Source organism: Mesoplodon densirostris, chromosome 12 (genome assembly GCF_025265405.1).
Source record: "Mesoplodon densirostris isolate mMesDen1 chromosome 12, mMesDen1 primary haplotype, whole genome shotgun sequence".
NCBI classification, from domain to species: Eukaryota; Metazoa; Chordata; class Mammalia; order Artiodactyla; family Ziphiidae; genus Mesoplodon; species Mesoplodon densirostris.
The window spans coordinates 103,903,263-103,915,610 of record NC_082672.1 but is presented as its reverse complement, the minus strand read 5'-3'; the positions used below and the strand labels follow the sequence as shown (position 1 = coordinate 103,915,610).

Genomic DNA, 12,348 nt, shown 5'->3' with positions numbered 1-12,348 from the left:
AACAATTTTAGTTTTATTTGTAAAGTGGAGTAAATAATATCCTGAGTGAAGTAGGCAGCGTTTTAGCTGAAGATGCTCAGGAATCAAACTTTTGAAAAAGGCCAATCAGCTAGCTAGCTAGCAGTTACCATCAGTGGCTTGCAGAAAAAAAAATTACAGATGATATGTTTGCTACATAGATAAAAAGAATAAGCAGTTTAGAATGGGTGAAAAATCCCAGGATCTATTGTGACCTAGACCAGAGGTCCCTAACCTTTTTGGAACCAGGGACCGGTTTCCTGGAAGCAAATTTTTCCAGGGAGGGGGGGCAGGGTGTGTGAGGTTCAGGCGGTAATGTGAGCCATAGGGAGCAGCAGATGAAGCTTAGTTGGCTTGCTTGCGACTCACCTCCTGCTGTGCAGCCCGGTTCCTAAGAGGCTGTGGACTGGTACCCGTCCAAGGCCAAGGGGTTGGGAAACCCTGACCTACACACTCTAAAGCAGACAGTTGACCTTTGATTAAGCCCATTTTCCTGTGGAGTGAGCCATAAGGGGCTCCAAGACACAGTTTGGTTTCAATGTTTCAGTGTTCACAGCCAGAGGGCAAACTCAGAATGTCTCCTCCTCTTGCAAAAACTGAACCACGGATGAGAAGTCTTTTTTTTTTTGAGTAGCCCTTCACGCACAACATCCCTGCAGATCTGATGGGCTTGACTGCCCAGAAGGACTGGGCTCTTCGTGCTAGTAGCAGAGTCTCATGCTAATCCCAGATCCTTAGCCATGAGTGTTGCTCCGAATCTGCCCTGATAGTAATTAGCCGAGGGAACTCCATCCATCACCCCAGGTACAGGATTATAAGTGTCACTTGACCAACATTGTCCTGAGCTCGTATTTAGGATTTTAGCCAAGAGTTTTGGGTCAAACCCTAATCTGAGTCCCAGATTCATAGCTTCAGCAGTTCCAATCCTACTAATAGCTAACAGCAAGTTTTTGCAGATCTTCGAAGCCTGGCCAGTCCCAACAGCTCCACGATGCACCACATGGGAGCCCATGCACCACAGCAGCTCAACCCCTCCCATCCTAAGTGTGAGGTGGCCAGATTGAGCCATTCCCACACTACCAGAAACAGGGGCATCCGTGAAAACCGCTCCCATTTTCTCAACTTCTTTGGCCAATTCTCTGAAAACCATAGGATCAACAGTACTGGAATCTATTAATAGTGAGTCTTTCTTCACTTTTTTTTGAATTCCATTTGCTCCACAATAAGCTTCTAGCACGTTGATGCATTGTAATAATTCTGTCACCTTTTTCGGCTACATCCCCTGCAGAAGACACTACTGGGTTCACTTGCATCTAGAAGCTCTTTGCATGAATCAGGGAACACATCAACAACAGTGAGTGGCTAGCCATGTTTCATGAGCTCTTTTGCCACTGGATTCCCCACGTTGCCTACTCCAATGAATCCAACTGGAGTCTTGGAAGCTACTGACCTAGAACACAGTGCTGCAAGGCTGGCCACCACTGGCTGCTGCAGACGACTCCCTGTACCGGAGGCCGGAGGTGGCTCCACGGAGACGGAAGGAGGCTGCCACGCTGCCCGCGCCCCTCCTTCCCACGGTGACCTCCTCGACTCCCGGCTCACCCACTGGCTGCTATAGGGTGCGTGATGCGGAGGGCCGGCTCGGCTGTGGCGATTCTTAATACCTCTTTGGTACTAGGTTACACATACAATTTCACCTAGTGAGCGATTTAACAGAAGGAATTTTTTTCTACGGCATTTTTGTGGCACAGCAGATAGAAGCAAGGTCACTATTTCTTTGAAAAACTGAATTAAAAATTTATAGAAAGTCATTCTACAAATATGCTGAGTAAAGAAATGTGAAAATTGATGCGATGGAGGAAGAGTGCTAGACTTCCCTGATGCTCCACTGGCACCTTTCTTCTGGTGTCAGAACATGGTTGTGTAACTCCTTTAATCCCAGTGGATTTTCCAAAAATTCCAGAATCTTCAGATTTTGGTAGCCCCTGTTTACTGCCTTTGCCCCCCCCCATGCCAAACCCCACACCACCCCGCACACATTTATTTTTTACCAGTTGTCCTCCGGGGTGTTTTTCTTTATATAGTTATTGCAGCAGTTTGTTAGACTACTGACCCCCAGGGCAAATGCCCCTCCCCCCCGTTTTCTTACCCTGTGTAGTTTTGTTCACCTTGACCTGGGCTTGGTCACGTGACTTGCTTTGGCCCAGCGGCATATCAAGAGCTGAAGCTTGGAGAGTACTCGTGCTTTAGGGCTTGTCCTCATGGAAACCTGACATGTTAGGAAGCCTGGCTAACCTAGTGGAGACTAGGCACAGGCCACAGCCAGCACCAATGGCCAGACATGTGAATGCAACCAGCCCCAGTCCAGCAACCAGATGATGGCAGCCTCAGTAGTCACCTCAGGTGAAAGCAAGATAGATCCACCCAGGGGATCCCAGCCCATTCTGCTGATTCGCAAACTGTGAGGAGATAAAGTGCCTGCTGTTTTAAACCACCAAGCTTAGGAGTAGTTCATCACACAGGAAGAGATATAACTATCTTCACTGTTAGATTATCTTCCCATTTTATACCATGTTTCCCCTCAAACGACTGTTCCTTTATCCAAGATTCTAGAAAAGAAATAACAACTGATGAGGCTGATAGAGCCTTAACATTTTTTAAAAGTTTTGTAAACTTTTAAAATAACTATGTTAATAAAATCAATATTTATTTGATCACAAAATTATTTTCTTCAGTTGCCTTAAGAAGTAATGCAGAATTGTACTAAGTTTATACATTTGGAGGCTCTAAAAATGTGTTATTCCTTGGATTCAAGTCCTAGTGTACTTTATGTGGGCATTCACGTTTGCAAAATGATTCCAGGAAAGTTGCGATTTCATTTTACAACTTTGGCCTAAGGAGTCTTATGATATTTTACCTGAGAAAAAGAACACATTAATTCCACTTTCAGCTATTAAACCCATGGCTTCCTGTATTTTCTAAATTCCCTATCAGTGAAGAAGACTATGTCTAGCGTACAAGACTGTCATGATTAGGAGGAAGGTAGTACAGAAAGAGCCCGTCAAATTAGGCATTGCCCAGTCATGTCAGTATACTAACGTGGCGAGCCACAGGCAGCTTGAAGCCTGGAAAAAAGACAGATACAGTGTAATGATTATCCTAAGGATCCGGATAATGATTCCCATGATTTTGTTTTAAATATTAATGGCAGAGGATTCTGGGGAAATGGTGGTGGCTACAGAGAAGATTTTTATCCCTGAATATGCCACCCCTCCCCTAAATACACAACCCCCCACCCCCACAAAGAAGAAAGAAAAGCATCTAGGATAGCAAGATCAAAAACCCACAGACAACATTTACAACAAGGTGTCCACATGAACTGCAACATACAGCCAGGTAGGAACAAACCAACAACAGGAAAAAGACCTACATATGTGTATCCCAAGGTGTGTGGGAGGAAGATGAGGGAAGGACTCTCTCTCTCTTTCAGGAGAGCCAAAGGTTACTATGGTTCACGAACTCAGTGAGATTGAAAAACTCACTGAGAACAGCGGCAGAAACCGGGATTGAATGTTGCAGGCTCCACTTTGCAGCTGAGTGCAAGAACTTTGAAATGTTCTGAGGATGCCAAGTGTTCTGGGGTCTGTGAAACCTTGACACCTATCAAACCAAAGCACCATTCCAGAACAAATCCCCATACTCAACAAGGACAGGAAAGAGGAGGCCTGGGTAAATGGGCATAGGAGGGCCGAGGAGGAAGATTTTAGAAATTTTAAGGTCATTTTTAAAAATTATGTTGTGGGGCTTCCCTGGTGGCGCAGTGGTTGAGAGTCCACCTGCCGATGTAGGGGATACGGGTTCGTGCCCCGGTCTGGGAAGATCCCACATGCCGCGGAGCGGCTGGGTCCGTGCGCCATGGCCGCTGAGCCTGCGCATCCGGAGCCTGTGCTCCGCAACGGGAGAGGCCACAGCAGTGAGAAGCCCGCGTACCGCAATAAATAAATAAATAAATAAATAAATAAATAAATAAATAAATAAAATTATGTTGTGAAAATAATAGAAGATAGTGAGCCCTGGAGTTCTGAAGCTAGAAATTATATTCTGATCTATGTTTCCCTCCTAAAGTGGAAACTTATTTCATTTAAAAATGAGTGACAGAAGAGTATTCCATTCATATCCTGTAGAAAATCAGTGAGAAAAAAAAAAGAAAAAAGAAGGGTGAAAAGAAAGTTCCAGCAAATCCTGAAAACGTCACAGAAAGACACGTCCACAGAACAAATGAAATTTATTGCCTGATATTGCGGAAAAAGTAAAAGAAATTTTCAAAGGAATAGAAACTGGTTTTAAGAAAAACATAAAAGAAATTAGAAAAATTCAGAAATGAAGTGATTGGAGAATAGCAAGATTTGAAAAGGTGAAAAATTCAGTAAGTAATTTGTTTAAAAAAAATCATGTCTTGAGAGAAGGTTAAACTAGAAGGAACACAAGTTTGAATAAACACAGTGGATAATGTCTCCTTGGAGAAACAGCTGATTTCAAATCCAGCATAACAAACGAACAAGATGTTCCTTTTACATCTTGTCATACAAGACAGCTGGGAAGACTTCAAAGACTACTGTGGTTCTGTGGAAAGGACTCAGGAGCCAACTTGAACAGGATCCGTGAACCTAAGAGGGGACAATCTCTGCATCGATATTTATAACAACCTCACTGAAAACAACAACAAAGAAAGAAAATACCTCATTAGTCATCTTTGGAAGAATCAACCTTTCTCTCTCTTGTTTTTTCTTTTTTTGTAAAACTGGTAAATAAAATAAAAGAAACATTTATTCTTCCTTTCCTAATTAAACTGTAACTCAGGGCAACCAAATAGTTGATGAAATAATGTTCTAGCTAGTAAATGAATAATCATCTAGTTAGTAGAATATCACCATTTGGTACCCTTAATAAATTAATGGATCTAGACATTGATCATTAATGGCTGCAACGTCACAGTAAGACAGACACTTTATAGTTCCTTTTGGAATTCATCAATATTATCTATGAAGTAAACTTGACAAAAAAATCACACCTGAATTATGTCAGTGCTCTAGATCTATCTACCAACTGACAGTAAATACATGGGCCAAAGGAGCATGATAAATATATAAGCAGAAAGGGGATGCAATCAGCATAATCCAGACAGTTGGGAACCCTACTGGATGAATGCTTTGAATTCAAGGACAAATACTTGCAAGAAAAATGAGCAAATTGAGTTCTTTTAAACCTATACTTTAAAAGAAATTGTGTTTGGATCAGCAATCAAATAAATAATGGTTATTAAAATAAAAATACATTTATAGGACAATCAAGGAAACATGAACTGACTGGCTATTTGTTGATATTAAGGAATCATTATTATTTGCGGATGTGTGATAATGACATAGTTGAGCTTAAAAAGGGCAGTTCTTGCATTTTAGAAATATGGATACTGACGTTTTCACTGCGAAAAAGAAATCTGGGATTTGCTTTAAAATTGCTGGGGATGATGGTGGTAGTAGTAAGAGAGGGTGTAGAGAAAATCTATTGGCCTGAAATTGACATTTGATGAGAACAATTGATGAAAGTTTCTACTTCTTTCTTTTTACTTCTGTAGATGTTTGAAATTTTCCATACTAAAACATGTTTTATAAATGTAGATGGCTTGCAATTTGCTCTTCTGAGCTCTCAGAAGGCAAAAAGCCATTCTTAAATTAGGAGCTTTCTTCTCTAGCCAAGAATTCTAATGATAATTTTGTCCCAACTGGCCAGTGCACTCAGATTGCTCTGAGATCTGTTGGTGGGAAAAAAATCAGCACAAACAATAAAGAGGCTCTTTAGTCTTAGAAAAAAACAACAAAGAGTAAAGGCTGCTGCTAGGTCTGGGGCAATAGTGTAGTTACCAGTATAAGACAAAATATTAGTTTCTTCCAAAATCCACTTGTTACTCCTGTGTATACTTTTGCAGCAAAGTATCTTTTCTACATTGTCAGCATTAAAGTAAATTTACTATTTAGGTAGCATTTAAATTATCATATACTCAAAGCCTAGAAAGAATCCCCTAGGCTGAAATGACATTAAATCTTATTTTGGCCATTGCAGTGTATTCTCCAGTCTTACTTGCTTTGTCTATAACTGCCGTAAAAAGGTGTGAGGAAATCTGCCAATATTAATGCCAGGATTCAAAATGAGTTCTTTGTAGCTTGCTTCCTTCAGGATCTTCTGCCCTCAGACCCATGTATTTACTTAATGCCTCAGATTATTGTATATGTCACATCTTTCCAACTAGAAGACAAGCTCCTTTAAGGGCAGTGACTAGTCTCATCAACATCGAATTTACTCCAACACCAGTGCTTTCAAAATATGTGTTGCTTAGTATATGTCTGATCGTAAGAAGTTATAGAAACAATTCTACTCTAACTAAATAATGATGATACTACTACTACTATTTCTACTATTACTGCTAATAAAATGTATGAAAGAGTATAAATAGGAAAATAAAGATCACACTGGAAATCCCAGACTATAAAATGAATGATCCCAAAGCCACTGGCCAATCCATCGACTGTAAACAGTTACTTGTGAATTGGTCAACATTTAAATGCATAATTGAGAGAAGGGTTAAAACAAATTTTATTACCAAAAAACACAATTTTTATACCTACAATGTTTGAGCTCAACTAACCTGTAGTTTTAACAGAAATAGATGAGATTCAAAGTATTCATTCAGTTTCCTAAGTGATCCATTCCCTATCTTTCCTTATGAAACAATCAGTTACAACTCTAATAATTTGTCAAGGATTCACCACTCTCTACTTCCTTTATTTTCCAAGGTTTGGTATCATTACAGAATCAAGTCCTTTGGCGGAATTTAATAGTTTCAAAATCCCTCATCAATATTATTCACTGGGATAAAATAATATGAAAATTTAACAAACACTGACTATGTGCTGAGAAATGATCCTTCAGTGATTCACTCAAGGTGGAGACTAGCATTCAGGCTACACCTGAGGTAGAACTTGAATTCCAAAGTGGACCTTCAAACCACAGCTCATCTTCTCTTTTTAAAACCATCAGAAATAAGCCTGTTGCCTGACCTTTGAGATTCTGCAAAGAGACCATATTTAGATCTTTTGTCTCTTTTAACTTCCCTAGTCCCCTTCTCTACTTTCAGAATAGTGATTCCCAGATAAGTACAATGAGTTCAAACAGTGTGGTTAAAGGGGTAATTAGTCTGCTCTGCAGCCAAGTTACTCACAGAATAAATAAGTTGGCTTTCACATTTGTTAGCTTCTTCCTGGGCTTTGTTTAGAGGGGTCTCAGCTCAAGCAAGCAACCTGTCAGCAGCCTGAAATAACTCTGTGGAAATCTAATGGCATATATGTAAAATATGTCTATGAAACCTTTTATTCAACCTTAGGCGCATAATTTTACTACTTCTTTAGGCCTGGAAAAGGATATTCAGCTACAAAAGGACAGAAAAGAAAATGTGTATAATACCTCATGCCCTCCTCACACCCTAGAACCTTATTTTACCCCCGTTTCATCAGAAAATGATGTATACTGTAAGAAACATTTTTAAAATTATTTGATCAAATATTTAAGTGCACTAAGTCTCTGTATTTATTAAAGCAAATATAGTTACCTTTCTGTCCCTTTCTAAAAGAAAGCAAAAGATACAGTTCTTTTTTCTTAAGACTCAGGGTTTATGGATATTAATTATTACACTATATTGACACCCAGACATGTTTATAGGAGGCTTTTGAGACATACAGAGCTATTTATTCCCATACCAAATGGCACTTCTTTTTCCTCTGCCTTCTGCTTGTATTTTTTCTGTTGCGATTATATCCTACTGAGGCTGCTACATGTCTTTGTTTGAGTTGAGGTTCTAAAGGTAAGACTGTATAGTCTCCTTTTTACAGAATAATAATGGGTTTTATGACTGTTTGCCTTCAGAAGCCTCTTTTTCCACTCATTCTCATTTCATATCTATGGTGAGGTGTCGAAAACAGATGAGTTAGTTCTGAACTGGTGATATATAAATCAATTATTATTTGATTCATATTCAAAGCAGCTCCTCCTAAAATAGCGGCCTTCCTGCCTGTGGGATGTAGTCTAACCTACTGCCTGGATCTACACCCACCAACATCCATATTTTGTCTATTGTTACCTTGGACACTTGTAGGAACTGAGTGAGTTTCTATTTCTATAGTGTCCATTGACAGACAAATGAATAAAGAAAATATGGCACATATGTAGAATGGAATGTTATTCAGCCTTAAAAAATATGGGAATCTTGCCATTTGCAACAACTTGGATGAACCTTGAGGGCATTATGCTAAGTGAAATACGTCAGAGAGAGAAAGACAAACACTGCATAATCTCACTTTTACGTGTAATCTAAAAACGCTGCTCTCACAGAAACTGAGTAGAATGGTGGCCGTCAAGGGGTGGGGAGTGGAGGAAATGGGGAGTTGTTGGTCAAAGGGTATAACCTTCCGGTTATAAGATGAATAAATCCTGGGAGTCTGATATACAGCATGGCGACTATAGTTAACAACACTCTATTGCATACTCAAAAGTTTCTGAGACAGTAGATCTTACATGTTCTCATCACACACACACACACACACAAAAGGTAATTAATTGTGTAAGGTCATGGATGTGTTAACTAACTTTATTGTGGTAATCATTTTGCAATATATACGTGTATCAAATTATGATGTTGTACACCTTAAACTTATACAGTGTTATATGTCAATTACATCTCAATAAAACTGGAAAGAAGAAAAAGATTCACATGGAGAAGGGTGAGGCTGGTAGAAAAAAGCCACTGCCTTGAGCAGTACCGAGGTGGGCGGAAAGCCATGGGCCTCTATTAGCACTGCTGGGTAGGTTCTGTTCCCACGTGTGGGGAGGGGTAGGACAGCACAGCTGTGATCCTTACTGCAGACCCTAGGCAGCCTCAGGCAACTTTTCAAAGTTGGATGCTGAAAACCAATAAATGAAATTATAAGGAAGAATTACATAAATGCCTTTATTCTACTTTTGGTCCTCTTGGCAACTTTTTCATCTAAAAGCTGCACCCTGCAGTTCTCAAAGCAGGAACATTAACATGGATCAGAAGTTTCCAAACTTTTCATCATCAACCCCTACACCAAAAGAAAAGTTGAAATTTTATGACCCCTAGTATATGAAGTATCTTGTGTGTTTTTAATATTTATCAAGAGAACATTTAACAGTTACCTACTATGTGCCAAGAGAAAATAAAAATAAGACACAGACTTTCAATGCAGACTTTGTTCCGGTATTATTCTTCGTTTTGACTTCAGTATAAGAACTATTGAGCTATTTGCTGTCCCAGTAAGGGGATAAGCAGATGATTACAGAATCCTGTGATCTCTTCCCAAGTTTGCAACTATAGGGTCGGTCCTAGACTTGCTCAATAACTTTGTATTTTGATTTAAGAGGAAACTAAAAGACCTTCCTGTCCCAAAGTAACTCTGCTTTGTGGAGACTGGAGGTGCCCTGCAATTGACTCAAGATACTGTTTATTTGTTTAAACAGTTCAATGAGTAGTTTCGATTTAACAAGTGAGCACAAATTTTCACAACATTACCTACCCCATGACATAGCTCAGACGAAAACTCTGAGGGAAAGGAAAACTATATGGGCAAAAAGCCCAGGTTCCATCCACTGTACATGGGATATTGATAGGTTTGTAAAACTTACAGAGGTACCTGGAGGTACCCAGGAGCCCTGGGTATTCAGTATACAGATCAGCAAAGGATGGTGGAAAATAAGACGACACCAGGTCAGGGGACAAATTAAGCAGGTGAAGCTGGTCCTTTATACTCTTTTCCCTTCTGATACACCACTGCTCTGTCATGTCCAGAATATGTTCTGTATCCTCAGTAGACCTACACACACACACACACACACACACACGTGTAGCACACAAACATGCACACATGTATGCATGTACACATACATGGAGTCCCCAGTCTTCTCAGTTAAAATTCAGCTTGTAGTAACTAAAGAAAATGTATAATGCTCTATATTTTATAGATTTTAAAAATACTTGCACTTTAAGAGAAAACTTTTCATGTCTGAAAATCCCTTCTCACGAAGGAAGTTATTTCTGATATTGGAGGTTGACAGTTTCACAGAGAAAACTTCAGGAGCACAGAGATATGCCTGACCCTCTCCCCACGCACCATCTGGGGAGAATTCACCAACAAAGAGGCTCAATCCCTCTGCTAAGTCAAAATCAAGTATACCAACATCATTATTTCACAGAGAATACCCTACCTCATGTTAGGCATTCATATGTATTTTATTTGTTGAAGAGAGGAAGAAGATATAAAGGAGGGAATCATCCGAAATTACAGAGGACAGCATTTAAGTCAATATAGATATTTAAATTTAAGGTAAAATTAAATGATATGAAATTATATGTGGAGTTTTATTTACTAAAGAATATTTTGGAAAGTTCAACTCCTATTTTCACTTATATTTTCAGAGAAGGTATTTGGTCCAAATGAAGAATACCTTCAATTATTGTTCTTTTATTGCAAGCAAAAAAGGATTTATACTTCTTTTCATGAAATATGGTTGTTTGACAACAGAAGGATAAATATTTTATATTTTTGGAAACAACAGTCAGGCTACTGATATTCTTAATTAGTTTCAATAAATCTGAATGCTTCTTATCATCTACTCTTTAGCTTGTACCTGAGGAGTTGAATACCTCCGGGAAGATACGTGCTCCAGACCCGTAAATATGCAGTTCACAGAGCCCACCACCAGAGGGCAATAAAGAAGTCAAATCTTGAAACCATGCAGTGAAAATAGTGGGAGTTTAAATAAAAGCAACATTTCACAGTATGCTTTTCTGACCAACGTTATATCTAATAACTTAATGGATTGTATGTACATGGATTCTGAAAAGTCAGCAGCACACTTCACTGGTCAATTTCTATGATAAGGGGAACGTAATTGGAGTGTAGAAAAACCGTATACTTACATCTTAAAATTCCACCCCTACAGAATCTACTACTCACTATTGAAAAATGGTAAGAAGAATAGCTTTCTGTGTCTCAGTCACCAGTTAACATTTTCAAGAGTAGAATTTATCTTCCTATGATGCTCAAATACACAGGAAAAATGCATATCTAGGACAATGGATAAACTCTATATGACATGTGAAAATAATTATTCAAATGGAAAAAGTAAAAGATATACAAGGAACAGTTTTATATGCATTAGTGTGGATATATACATAAAGAGGCTCTAAGAAACATAAAAATCACTTCCAGGAAGTAATTTTAGGTAGAAGAGAATTAACATGGATGAGGAAGAAAAGGGAGTTGGTTTTAAGATAGTTTCATTTACTTGTTTTTTTGTGTTTATTTATTTGGTCTTTGGAATATAAGGAAACAGTGGCTTTCACATCTGTATCCCAGTGGAACAAAGGGACCGAGGTCTATACTGGAGCCCAGCGATTGTTTGACTACCTTGTAATAATACTGGTGAAATACAGCCAAATCATTTGAACTACAAGCATCCTCTCTGACAATAATCTTAAGACATCAACATTATAAATTAAAGAAAGGAAAGAGAGAATACTGTTTTCTTTAGAGAGAAAATACAGATTCTGGATCAAATCAATAATGTCAGCAGGGCTTCCCTGGTGGTGCAGTGGTTGAGAGTCCGCCTACCGATGCTAGAGGACACGGTTCGTGCCCTGGTCCAGGAAGATCCCACACGCCACGGAGCGGCTGGGCCCGTGAGCCATGGCCGCTGAGCCTGCGTGTCCGGAGCCTGTGCTCCACAACGGGAGAGGCCACAACAGTGAGAGGCCCGCGTACAGCAAAATTAAAAATAATAATAATAATAATAATGTCAGCAAACCTCATGGGTATAAAATATTCTGCTGCCTATCATTTAGATCATGCCTCTAGAAGAGGGAAACTGGGTGATAATTTCCCCAGATTTTATATTTAATTCAAATATTTTAGATAAGAGGCATCTCTAGTAAAACACTGTATCATTGATTTTTTCCAATAGGATAGCTCACAGGAGTTCCTCTTTCCTTCTCAAATACATATGGGGAAATGGAGGTGGGTGTGGGTTAGAGGAACTATCTAAATAGAGCATAGTAATCAACAGTTTGTTTTTTAAACATAGAAATTTCTATTTAAATTGTTTCCAGAGACAGAAACACACAGAGACAATTCCATGTGACAACAGTGGAAGAGACCAGAGTGATGCAGCTGCAAATCAAAAAATGCCAACACCAGTGATTGA

General features: G+C 39.3%; 1 pseudogene; it reads right to left on the bottom strand.

Moving 5' to 3' along the window:
- Window positions 1-587: 587 nt before the first annotated feature.
- On the bottom strand, window positions 588-2,030 carry LOC132499918 (3-hydroxyisobutyrate dehydrogenase, mitochondrial-like; annotated as a pseudogene).
- Window positions 2,031-12,348: the final 10,318 nt, after the last annotated feature.